Genomic DNA, 12,651 nt, shown 5'->3' with positions numbered 1-12,651 from the left:
CTCAGCCATTTCCATTTCCGATGCAAATGCCATTGAAGTCAGACAGTCATTTTGGAGTTAGGTTCCACATACAAAACATCTATGCTGCACGTAAACTGTTGTAAGGCACAGACAAGAGAGTTGTTTTCGACAATTGTCACTGTAGTATGTGGAAAGTGTAAACATGCACCGCAGTTTTCCGGTGGGGGTATAGCTCAGTGCTCGAGCATTTGACTGCAGATCAAGAGGTCCCCAGTTGAAATCTGGGTGCCCCCTTTATACAAGCAACTTCCCTGCACTGGAGCGGCTTTTCAAGTAACTGCCGTTGCCCATCCTGCACAGGAAACACTGAAGGAGGGGTGTTTTGCTACCACAGCAAGGTTCCTTCTACGATGAACACCTCAAAGACACGAAGATCCGTGTTGCATCGTGAGATGTTGCAAAACATGCACTGCAGCGCAGAAACGAGAGCATGGAAGAATTGCACGTGCATATGGTCAGCGCGGATGCACTCGATGAGTACATCTGCGCAATATCTTCCGTCCATCTGAACTCTACCACTCAGCCATTTCCATTTCCGATGCAAATGCCATTGAAGTCAGACAGTCATTTTGGAGTTAGGTTCCACATACAAAACATCTGTGCTGCACGTAAACTGTTGAAAGGCACAGACAAAAGTGTTGTTTTTGACAATTGTCACTGTAGTTTGTGGAAAGTGTAAACATGCACCGCAGTTTTCCGGTGGGGGTATAGCTCAGTGGTAGAGCATTTGACTGCAGATCAAGAGGTCCCCAGCCCAAATCTGGGTGCCCCCTTTATACAAGCAACTTCCCTGCACTGGAGCGGCTTTTCAAGTAACTGCCGTGGCCCATCCTGCACAGGAAACACTGAAGGAGGGGTGTTTTTCTACAACAGCAAGGTTCCTTCTGTGATGCACCAGTGAAAGATACGAAGATCCGTGTTGCATCGTGAGATGTTGCAAAACATGCACTGCAGCGCAGAAACGAGAGAATGAAAGCATTGCACGTGCATACGGTCAGCGCGGATGCACTCTATGAGGGCATCTGCGCAATATCTTCCGTCCATCTGAACTCTGCCACTCAGCCATTTCCATTTCCGATGCAAATGCCATTGAAGTCAGACAGTCATTTTGGAGTTAGGTTCCAAATACAAAACATCTGTGCTGCACGCAAACTGTTGAAAGGCACAGACAAGAGAGTTGTTTTAGACAATTGTCACTGTAGTATGTGGGAAGTGTAAACATGCACCGCAGTTTTCCGGTGGGGGTATAGCTCAGTGGTAGAGCATTTGGCTGCAGATCAAGAGGTCCCCAGCCCAAATCTGGGTGTCCCCTTTATACAAGAAATTTCCCTGCACTTGCGCAGTTATCCAAGTAACTTCCGTTACCCATCCTGCACAGGAAACACTGAAGAAGGGGTGTTTTGCTACCACAGCAAGGTTCCTTCTGTGATGAACCCCGGAAGGACACGAAGATTCGTGTTGCATCGTGAGATGTTGCAAAACATGCACTGCAGCGCCGAAACGAGAGCATGAAAGCATTGCACGTGCATACGGTCAGCGCTGAGGTCATCTGAGCAATATCTTCCGTCCATCTCAACTCTACCACTCAGCCATTTCCATTTCCGATGCAAGTGCCATTGAAGTCAGACAGTCATTTTGGAGTTAGGTTCCACATACAAAACATCAGTGCTGCACGTAAACTGTTGAAAGGCGCAGACAAAAGAGTTGTTTTAGACAATTGTCACTGTAGTATGTGGAAAGTGTAAACATGCACCGCAGTTTTCCGGTGGGGGTGTCGCTCAGTGGTAGAGCATTTGACTGCAGATCAAGAGGTCCCCAGTTCAAATCTGGGTGCCCCTTTTATACAAGCAACTTCCCTGCACTTGCGCAGTTATACAAGTAACTTCCGTGACCCATCCTGCACAGGAAACACTGAAGGAGTGGTGTTTTGCTACCACAGCAAGGTTCCTTCTGTGATGAACCCCGGAAGGACGCAAAGATCCGTGTTGCATCGTGAGATGTTGCAAAACATGCACTGCAGCGCCGAAACGAGAGCAGGAATGCGTTGCATGTGCATACGGTCAGCGCGGATGCACTCTATGAGGGCATCGGCGCAATATCTTCCGTCCATCTGAACTGTACCACTCAGCCATTTCCATTTCCGATGCAAATGCCATTGAAGTCAGACAGTCATTTTGGAGTTAGGTTCCACATACAAAACATCTGTGCTGCACGTAAACTGTTGAAAGGCACAGACAAAAGAGTTGTTTCAGACAATTGTCACTGTAGTATGTGGAAAGTGTAAACATGCACCGCAGTTTTCCGGTGGGGGTATAGCTCAGTGGTAGAGCATTTGACTGCAGATCAAGAGGTCCCCAGTTGAAATCTGGGTGCCCCCTTTATGGAAGCAACTTCCCTGCACTGGAGCGGCTTTTCAAGTAACTGCTGTTGCCCATCCTGCACAGGAAACACTGAAGGAGGGGTGTTTTGCTACCACAGCAAGGTTCCTTCTGTGATGAACCCCGGAAGGACGCAAAGATCCGTGCTGCATCGTGAGATGTTGCAAAACATGCACTGCAGCGCCGAAACGAGAGCAGGAAAGCGTTGCATGTGCATACGGTCAGCGCGGATGCACTCTATGAGGGCATCGGCGCAATATCTTCTGTCCATCTGAACTCTACCACTCAGCCACTTCCATTTCCGATGCAAATGCCATTGTAGTCAGACAGTCATTTTGGATATAGGTTCCACAGACAAAACATCTGTGCTGCACGTAAACTGTTGAAAAGCGCAGACAAGAGAGTTGTTTTAGACAATTGTCACTGTAGTATGTGGAAAGTGTAAACATGCACCGCCGTTTTCCGGTGGGGGTATAGCTCAGTGGTAGAGCATTTGACTGCAGATCAAGAGGTCTTCAGTTGAAATCTGGGTGCCCCCTTTATACAAGCAACTTCCCTGCACTGGAGCGGCTTTTCAAGTAACTGCTGTTACCCAGCCTGCAGAAGAAACACTGAAGGAGGGGTGTTTTGCTACCACAGCAAGGTTCCTTCTATGATGAACACCTCAAACACACGAAGATCCGTGTTGCATCGTGAGATGTTGCAAAACATGCACTGCAGCGCCGAAACGAGAGCATGAAAGCATTGCACGTGCATACGGTCAGCGCCGAGGTCATCTGCGCAATATCTTCCGTCCATCTCAACTCTACCACTCAGCCATTTCCATTTGCGATGCAAATGCCATTGAAGTAAGACAGTCATTTTGGAGTTAGATTCCACATACAAAACATCTGTCCTGCACGTAAACTGTTGAAAGGCGCAGACAAAAGAGTTGTTTTAGACAATTGTCACTGTAGTATGTGGAAAGTGTAAACATGCACCGCAGTTTTCCGGTGGGGGTGTCGCTCAGTGGTAGAGCATTTGGCTGCAGATCAAGAGGTCCCCAGTTCAAATCTGGGTGCCCCTTTTATATAAGCAACTTCCCTGCACTTGCGCAGTTATACAAGTAACTTCCGTGACCCATCCTGCACAGGAAACACTGAAGGAGTGGTGTTTTGCTACCACAGCAAGGTTTCTTCTATGATAAACACCTAAAAGACACAAAGATCCGTGTTGCATCGTGAGATGTTGCAAAACATGCACTGCAGCCCCGAAACGAGAGCATGAAAGCGTTGCACGTACATACGGTGAGCGCGGATGAACTCTATGAGTGCATCTGCGCAATATCTTCCGTCCATCACTCAGCCATTTCCATTTCCGATGCAAATGCCATTGAAGTCAGACAGTCATTTTGGAGTTAGGTTCCACATACAAAACATCTGTGCTGCACATAAACTGTTGAAAGGCGCAGACAAGAGAGTTGTTTTAGACAATTGTCACTGTAGTATGTGGAAATTGTAAACATGCACCGCAGTCTTCCGGTGGGGGTATAGCTCAGTGCTAGAGCATTTGACTGCAGATCAAGAGGTCCCCAGTTCAAATCTGAGTGCCCTCTTTCTACAAGCAACTTCCCTGCACTGGAGCGGCTTTTCAAGTAACTGCTGTTGCCCATCCTGCACAGGAAACACTGAAGGAGGGGTGTTTTGCTACCACAGCAAGGTTCCTTCTGTGATGAACCCCGGAAGGACGCAAAGATCCGTGTTGCATCGTGAGATGTTGCAAAACATGCACTGCAGCGCCGAAACGAGAGCAGGAAAGCGTTGCATGTGCATACGGTCAGCGCGGATGCACTCTATGAGGGCATCGGCGCAATATCTTCCGTCCATCTGAACTCTACCACTCAGCCATTTCCATTTCCGATGCAAATGCCATTGAAGTCAGACAGTCATTTTGGAGTTAGGTTCCACATATAAAACATCTGTGCTGCACGTAAACTGTTGAAAGGCGCAGACAAGAGAGTTGTTTTAGACAATTGTCACTGTAGTATGTGGAAAGTGTAAACATGCACCGCAGTTTTCTGTTGGGGGTATAGCTCAGTGGTAGAGCATTTGACTGCAGATCAAGAGGTCCCCAGCTCAAATCTGGGTGCCCCCTTTATACAAGCAACTTCCCTGCACTGGAGCGGCTTTTCAAGTAACTGCTGTTACCCAGCCTGCACAGGAAACACTGAAGGAGGGGTGTTTTGCTACCACAGCAAGGTTCCTTCTATGATGAACACCTCAAAGACACGAAGATCCGTGTTGCATCGTGAGATGTTGCAAAACATGCACTGCAGCGCAGAAACGAGAGCATGAAAGCATTGCACGTGCATACGGTCAGCGCCGAGGTCATCTGCGCAATATCTTCCGTCCATCTCAACTCTACCACTCAGCCATTTCCATTTCCGATGCAAATGCCATTGAAGTCAGACAGTCATTTTGGAGTTAGGTTCCACATACAAAACATCTGTGCTGCACGTAAACTGTTGAAAAGCGCAGACAAGAGAGTTGTTTTAGACAATTGTCACTGTAGTATGTGGAAAGTGTAAACATTCACCGCCGTTTTCCCGTGGGGGTATAGCTCAGTGGTAGAGCATTTGACTGCAGATCAAGAGGTCCCCAGCTCAAATCTGGGTGCCCCCTTTATACAAGCAACTTCCCTGCACTGGAGCGGCTTTTCAAGTAACTGCTGTTACCCAGCCTGCACAGGAAACACTGAAGGAGGGGTGTTTTGCTACCACAGCAAGGTTCCTTCTATGATGAACACCTCAAAGACACGAAGATCCGTGTTGCATCGTGAGATGTTGCAAAACATGCACTGCAGCGCCGAAACGAGAGCATGAAAGCATTGCACGTGCATACGGTCAGCGCCGAGGTCATCTGCGCAATATCTTCCGTCCATCTCAACTCTACCACTCAGCCATTTCCATTTCCGATGCAAATGCCATTGAAGTCAGACAGTCATTTTGGAGTTAGGTTCCACATACAAAACATCTATGCTGCACGTAAACTGTTGTAAGGCACAGACAAGAGAGTTGTTTTCGACAATTGTCACTGTAGTATGTGGAAAGTGTAAACATGCACCGCAGTTTTCCGGTGGGGGTATAGCTCAGTGGTCGAGCATTTGACTGCAGATCAAGAGGTCCCCAGTTGAAATCTGGGTGCCCCCTTTATACAAGCAACTTCCCTGCACTGGAGCGGCTTTTCAAGTAACTGCCGTTGCCCATCCTGCACAGGAAACACTGAAGGAGGGGTGTTTTGCTACCACAGCAAGGTTCCTTCTACGATGAACACCTCAAAGACACGAAGATCCGTGTTGCATCGTGAGATGTTGCAAAACATGCACTGCAGCGCAGAAACGAGAGCATGGAAGCATTGCACGTGCATATGGTCAGCGCGGATGCACTCGATGAGTACATCTGCGCAATATCTTCCGTCCATCTGAACTCTACCACTCAGCCATTTCCATTTCCGATGCAAATGCCATTGAAGTCAGACAGTCATTTTGGAGTTAGGTTCCACATACAAAACATCTGTGCTGCACGTAAACTGTTGAAAGGCACAGACAAAAGTGTTGTTTTTGACAATTGTCACTGTAGTTTGTGGAAAGTGTAAACATGCACCGCAGTTTTCCGGTGGGGGTATAGCTCAGTGGTAGAGCATTTGACTGCAGATCAAGAGGTCCCCAGCCCAAATCTGGGTGCCTCCTTTATACAAGCAACTTCCCTGCACTGGAGCGGCTTTTCAAGTAACTGCCGTGGCCCATCCTGCACAGGAAACACTGAAGGAGGGGTGTTTTTCTACAACAGCAAGGTTCCTTCTTTGATGAACACCGGAAGGACACGAAGATTCGTGTTGCATCGTGAGATGTTGCAAAACATGCACTGCAGCACCGATATGAGAGCATGAAAGCATTGCACGTGCATTCAGTCAGCGCAGAGGGCATCTGCGCAATATCTTCCATCCATCTGAACTCTGCCACTCAGCCATTTCCATTTCCGATGCAAATGCCATTGAAGTCAGACAGTCATTTTGGAGTTAGGTTCCACATACAAAACATCTGTGCTGCACGTAAACTGTTGAAAGGCGCAGACAAGAGAGTTGTTTTAGACAATTGTCACTGTCGTATGTGGAAAGTGTAAACATGCACCACAGTTTTCCGGTGGGGGTATAGCTCAGTGGTAGAGCATTTGACTGCAGATCAAGAGGTCCCCAGCCCAAATCTGGGTGCCCCCTTTATACAAGCAACTTCCCTGCATTAGAGCGGCTTTTCAAGTAACTGCCGTGGCCCTTCCTGCGCAGGAAACACTGAAGGAGGGGTGTTTTGCTACCACAGCAAGGTTCCTTCTACGATGAACACCTCAAAGACACGAAGATCCGTGTTGCATCGTGAGATGCTGCAAAACATGCACTGCAGCGCCGACACGAGAGCATGATAGCATTGCACGTGCATAGGGTCAGCGCCGATGCACTCTATGAGTGCATCTGCGCAATATCTTCCGTCCATCTGAACTCTGCCACTCAGCCATTTCCATTTCCGATGCAAATGCTATTGAAGTCAGACAGTCATTTTGGAGTTAGGTTCCACATTCAAAACATCTGTGCTGTTCTTAAACTGTAGAAAGGCGCAGACAAGAGAGTGGTTTTAGACAATTGTCACTGTAGTATGTGGAAAGTGTAAACATGCACCGCAGTTTTCCGGTGGGGGTATAGCTCAGTGGTAGAGCATTTGACTGCAGATCAAGAGGTCCCCAGTTCAAATCTGGGTGCCCCCTTTATACAAGCAACTTCCCTGCACTGCGGCGGCTTTTCAAGTAACTGCCGTTGCCGATCCTGCACAGGAAATACTGAAGGAGGGGTGTTTTGGCTACCACAGCAAGGTTCCTTCTGTGATGAACCCCGGAAGGACACAAAGATCCGTGTTGCATCGTGAGATGTTGCAAAATATGCACTGCAGTGCCGAAACGAGAGCAGGAAAGCGTTGCACGTGCATACGGTCAGCGCCGATGCACTCTATGAGGGCATCGGCGCAATATCTTCCGTCCATCTGAACTCTACCACTCAGCCATTTCAATTTCCGATGCAAATGCCATTGAAGTCAGACAGTCATTTTGGAGTTAGGTTCCACATACAAAACATCTGTGCTGCACGTAAACTGTTGAAAGGCGCAGACAAAAGAGTTGTTTCAGACAATTGCCACTGTAGAATGTGGAATGTGTAAACATGCACCACAGTTTTCCGGTGGGGGTATAGCTCAGTGGTAGAGCATTTGACTGCAGATCAAGAGGTTCCCCAGTTCAAATCTGGGTGCCCCCTTTATACAAGCAACTTCCCTGCACTGGAGCAGCTTTTCAAGTAACTGCCGTTGCCCATCCTGCACAGGAAACACTGAAGGAGGGGTGTTTTGCTACCACAGCAAGGTTCCTTCTGTGATGAACCCCTGAAGGACACGAAGATCCGTGTTGCATCGTGAGATGTTGCAAAACATGCGCGGAAACGAGACGTTGAAAGCATTGCACGTGCATACGGTCAGCGCGGATGCACTCTATGAGGGAATCTGCGCAATATCTTCCGTCCATCTGAACTCTGCCCCTCAGCCATTTCCATTTCCGATGCAAATGCTATTAAAGTCAGACAGTCATTTTGGAGTTACGTTTCAAATACAAAACATCTCTGCTACACAAATAGAGTTGAAAGGTGCAGACAAGAGATTTGTCTTAATCAATCGTTACTGTGGTATGCTGAACATATAAACAGGCAGCCTTCCTTTCACGTGGGGATGTAGCTTAGTCGTTGCGTATTTGACTGCATATCACAAAGTTTCCCAGTTTAAATTTTGGGTGTTCCTTTTGTACAGACAGGTATGCTGCAATTAATCTGTTTTTCCATTTGCTTCATGTCCTGCTCCTAAATTCACCAGGTTTGAATGTGAGCTGTATAGCAACCTGTGTTTCAACATTTTTAAATCATACTGGGTGCACGTCATGCAGGATTGCACCTTTTGATGGTGGGGCAGTGTGGCCTCTCCCTCTGTAGCTTTGCTTTTGGCAGCTGAACAGCTCAAAATTCAGTGCCAAGAGGATACGATGCAGCAATGAAACTCAGGAAGGGAGAGCATTCAGCATTGACCAGGTGTTCTCAGTTCAAATCTTGGTGACTCATTGAGGTGTAGAAAATCGTCCACCCAGGTCCTGTCTGCAAATACTCTGACTACTCCAACCCAGTCAGTTGCTACTCAGTCATTCTAATCTCAATCATCTGAGCGGCACAGCGGTGCTCAGTGGTCAGCACTGCTGCTTCATCGCGCTAGCGACATGGGTTCAATTCTCACCTCAGCAACTGTCTGTGTGGAGTTCGCACATTCTCCCCGTGTCTGCATGGGTTTCCTCCGGGTGCTCTGGTTTCCTCCCACAGTCCAAAGATGTGCAAGTTGGGTGATTTGGCCATGCTAAATTGCCTGTACTGCTAGGTGGGTGGGTTTCTCATCGGAGGGTCGGTGTGGACTTGTTGGGCCTAAGGGCCTGTTTCCACACTGTAGGTAATCTAATCTAATCAGTGATGTGTTGGGAGTGGTCAGCGACAGTGATACCAAGTAACATCTACTTTGCAATAACCTGCCAGTTGAATTGCAGAGGTGAGGTGAGAATAACACCAAGGCTGATTTGACCAACAAATTGTATCAAGGAGCTGTGGCAAATCAGGAGCAAAACGTTCCACTGGTTTGTGTCACACCTGACACAGAGTAGGATGGTTGTGGTTGTTGGAGGTCCGACATCTCTGCAGGAGTTCCTCAGGAGAGTGCCCTTGCTCCAACCATCTTTCGCTTCTTCATCAATGACTTCCCCCTCCATCACAAGGTCAGAAAGAGATGATGGCCCATGATCGCACAATGTTCAGCATCATGCACAATTCCTCAGAAACTCAAGCAGTCCATGTCCAATCTCAACAAGACATGGAGAACATGCAGGTTGGGCTGAGAAGTGAAAGTCACATTTCCCCCCTCACACCTGCCAGGTATTGACCATTACCAACAAGAGAAAAACTAACCGTTGCCCTCAATATTCTCTGGCACTTTCACCACTGACACCCCCACTGTCAATATCCTGGGCGGTTACCATTGACTTAACAAACAGGTCAGAAGCCAAGAATCCTGCAGTGTTTAGCTCGATTCTTGACTTTCTGAAACCTATCCACCAACTGCAAGGCACAAGTCAGGAGTGTGATGGAATTCTTCTGACTCACCTGGATGAGTGCAGCTCCAACAACACTCAAAAACATTGACATCACCCAGGACAAAGCAGCCCACTACACATCCACTCCCTCCACTATAGACACTCAGTACAGACTGCTGCTGCTATTGCATAACTCACCCAAGGCTCCTCACACAGCATGTTCCAAATCCACGACCACTACCATCGAGAAGGACAAGGAACACCACCACACACAAGTTCCCCTCCACCAATCACCATCCTGACTTAGAAATACATTGTTGTTCCTTCACTGTCCCTCAGTCAAAATCCTGGAACTTCCCCCTTCAGGCATTCTGGGTCTACTTACACAAATGGGCTGTATTATTTCAAGAAGGCTGTTCACCGTCACCTTCTCAAGGACAATAAATCCTGGACCAGCCAGCAGCACCCATCTCCCATGAATGAAAAAAAACACACACCTTGAACTCGGGTTTGCAAATACTCTGGGCCCTGACAACTTTCTAGCAATAGTGCTGAAGACTTGTCATTAGCCAGTCTCCTTCCTACAGCATCTACCTGAGGGAATCAGTCAGTTTAAATGGCTGGTTTGTAATAAAGAGTGATGCCAACTGACATGGGTTCAATTCCTACACTGGCTGAGGTTACAATGAAGGACTCTCCTTCTCAACCTCTCTCCCAACCATCTCCAGATGACTCACTCACTCTCTCTAATGAGTGAGTAGTTGTATGGTCTAGTAAGACTATGGTTACTTGATCTGATATTATGGAAAATGGCTCAGGTCCTGTGAACAAACAAATCCAACCTGGCCAGTTACTACCCAATCAATGTGCTCTTGATCATTAGTAAAGTAATGAAAGGGATCATTGAGAGTGCTACCTTGTAGCACTTTCCAGAGAAAAGAGGGATGAATAATAAATGATGTGCATGTCCCATGAAAACCTTTCAACAAAAGTTCTAAGCTCTCTGAATATCACCCACAGAGTTGACATTTGGTAAAGCAGAAAATTAAAGTCAACACCAACTGCATTCACTGCATGTTGTGCAAAAGAATGCATTGAGTCTACATCAAACACAATTGAACGAGGAAAGGTCACCGGACCCAAAACGTTAACTTTGATTTTCTCTCCACAGATGCTGCCTGGCCTACTGAGTTGTCCCAGTAATTTCTGTTTTTGTTTCGGATTTACAGCATCTGCAACTCTTTCGGATTTTACAAATGAACTGAGAGCAGGTTTAACGTTAGGGAGAATAGCACAGGTAAAAAGCATCAAATTTCTTTCAGTGTAGGTTTTTTAGATTATTTACAGTGTGGAAACAGACCCTTCAGCCCAACAAGTCCACACCGACCTGCCGAAGCGCAACCCACCCATACCCCGACATTTACCCCTTTTATCGAACACTACGGGCAATTTAGCATGGCCAATTCACCTGACCTGCACATCTTTGGACTGTGGGAGGAAACCGGAGCACCCGGAGGAAACCCACGTAGACACGGGGAGAATGTGCAAACTCCACACAGTCAGTCACCTGAGTTGGGAACTGAACCCGGGTCTCTGGCACTGTGAGGCAGCATATCTAATCACTGTGACACCCCGACAGCAAGTTTAGTGAGAGAGCAATGGACTTGGTTGGAGGGAATCGGTTTTCTGAACCTTCACATATTTTAAAGGAGAAGGTAAAGCTCCCTCTGCTGGGGATTATTGATACTCCATGTACAGATAATGGATGGTCACTGGCATGATTCAGAGAGTCATAGAGATGTACAGCACAGAAACACACCCTTCAGCCCAAATACTCCATGCCGATCAGATATCCCATCCTAATGTAGTCGCACTTGCCAACACCCAGCTCATATCCCTCCAAACCCTTCCTATTCATATATCCATCCAGATGCATTTTAAATGCTGTAATTGTACCAGCCTCCACCACTTCCTCTGGCAGCTCATTCCACACACGCACTACCCTCTGTGTGAAAAAGTTGCCCCTTAGGTCTCTTTTATATCTTTCCCCTCTCACTCTAAACATATGCCCTCTAGTTCTAGACTCCCCCCAAACCATGGAAAAAACCTTGTCTATTTACCCTATCCTTGCCCCTCATGATTTTACAAACCTTATAACGTCACCCCTAAGTCTTCAACGCTCCAGGGAAATCAGCCCCAGCCTGTTCAGCCTCTCCCTATAGCTCAAATCCTCCAAACCTGGCAACATCCTTGTAAATCATTTCTGAACCCTTTCAAGTTTCACAACATCCTTCTGATAGGAAGGAGACCATGAACTGAATGCAATATTCCAACAGTGGCCTAGCCAATGTCCAGTACAGCCATATGACCTCCCAACTTCTGTGCTCAATACTCTGACCGATAAAGGAAAGCGTACCAAACACCACCTTCACTATCCTATCTACCTGCAACTCTATTTTAAAGGAGCTATGAACTCCAATATGACATTGTATTCATTTTGGAAATATTTGATTAAAGATTTTTACATATTTAGACTGCCAGAAAATTGAGTTTTGTTTAGTATAGAGATTTTCCATCTGTTAATGGGGTCTCTGGCTCACATACCACAAAGTGATTTTTTTGATTAGATTAGATCAGACTCCCTACAGTGTGGAAACAGGCCCTTCAGCCTAACATGTCCACCGACCCTCTGAAGAGTAACCCACCCAGGGCCATTTCCCCTACATTTATCCTCAACTAATGCACCCAACACTATGGGCAATTTAACATGGCCAATTCACATAACCTACACATCTTTGGATTGTGGGAGCAAATTGGAGTATCTGGAGGAATCCCACACAGACACAGGGAAAATGTGCAAACTCCACACAGACAGTTGCCTGAGGTGGGAATTGAACCCAGGTACCTGGTGCTGTGAGGCAGCAGTGCTAACAACCGAGCCACCATGCTGCCCTATTTTCTCAATAGATTGTCCCTCATCATCCATTCTCAATATAGGCAGCTTGACAACACACTGGAAAGGAGAAATTAATGATCTTGAGTCAACTCTCAGATGATCAATGA

General features: G+C 47.0%; 2 non-coding genes across 2 annotated transcripts; both read left to right on the top strand.

Annotated features, from left to right (window-relative positions):
• The first annotated feature begins 7,119 nt into the window (after nucleotides 1-7,119).
• trnac-gca (transfer RNA cysteine (anticodon GCA)) lies at nucleotides 7,120-7,191 on the top strand. Its single transcript has one exon. It is a non-coding gene; the product is annotated as a tRNA-Cys (tRNA).
• Nucleotides 7,192-7,659: 468 nt separating this feature from the next.
• trnac-gca (transfer RNA cysteine (anticodon GCA)) lies at nucleotides 7,660-7,732 on the top strand. Its single transcript has one exon. It is a non-coding gene; the product is annotated as a tRNA-Cys (tRNA).
• Nucleotides 7,733-12,651: the final 4,919 nt, after the last annotated feature.

This window comes from Chiloscyllium punctatum, chromosome 42, assembly GCF_047496795.1.
Source record: "Chiloscyllium punctatum isolate Juve2018m chromosome 42, sChiPun1.3, whole genome shotgun sequence".
Taxonomy (NCBI): Eukaryota; Metazoa; Chordata; class Chondrichthyes; order Orectolobiformes; family Hemiscylliidae; genus Chiloscyllium; species Chiloscyllium punctatum.
The sequence above is the reverse complement of the archived record's forward strand: the minus strand, read 5'-3'. Positions and strand labels throughout refer to the sequence as shown.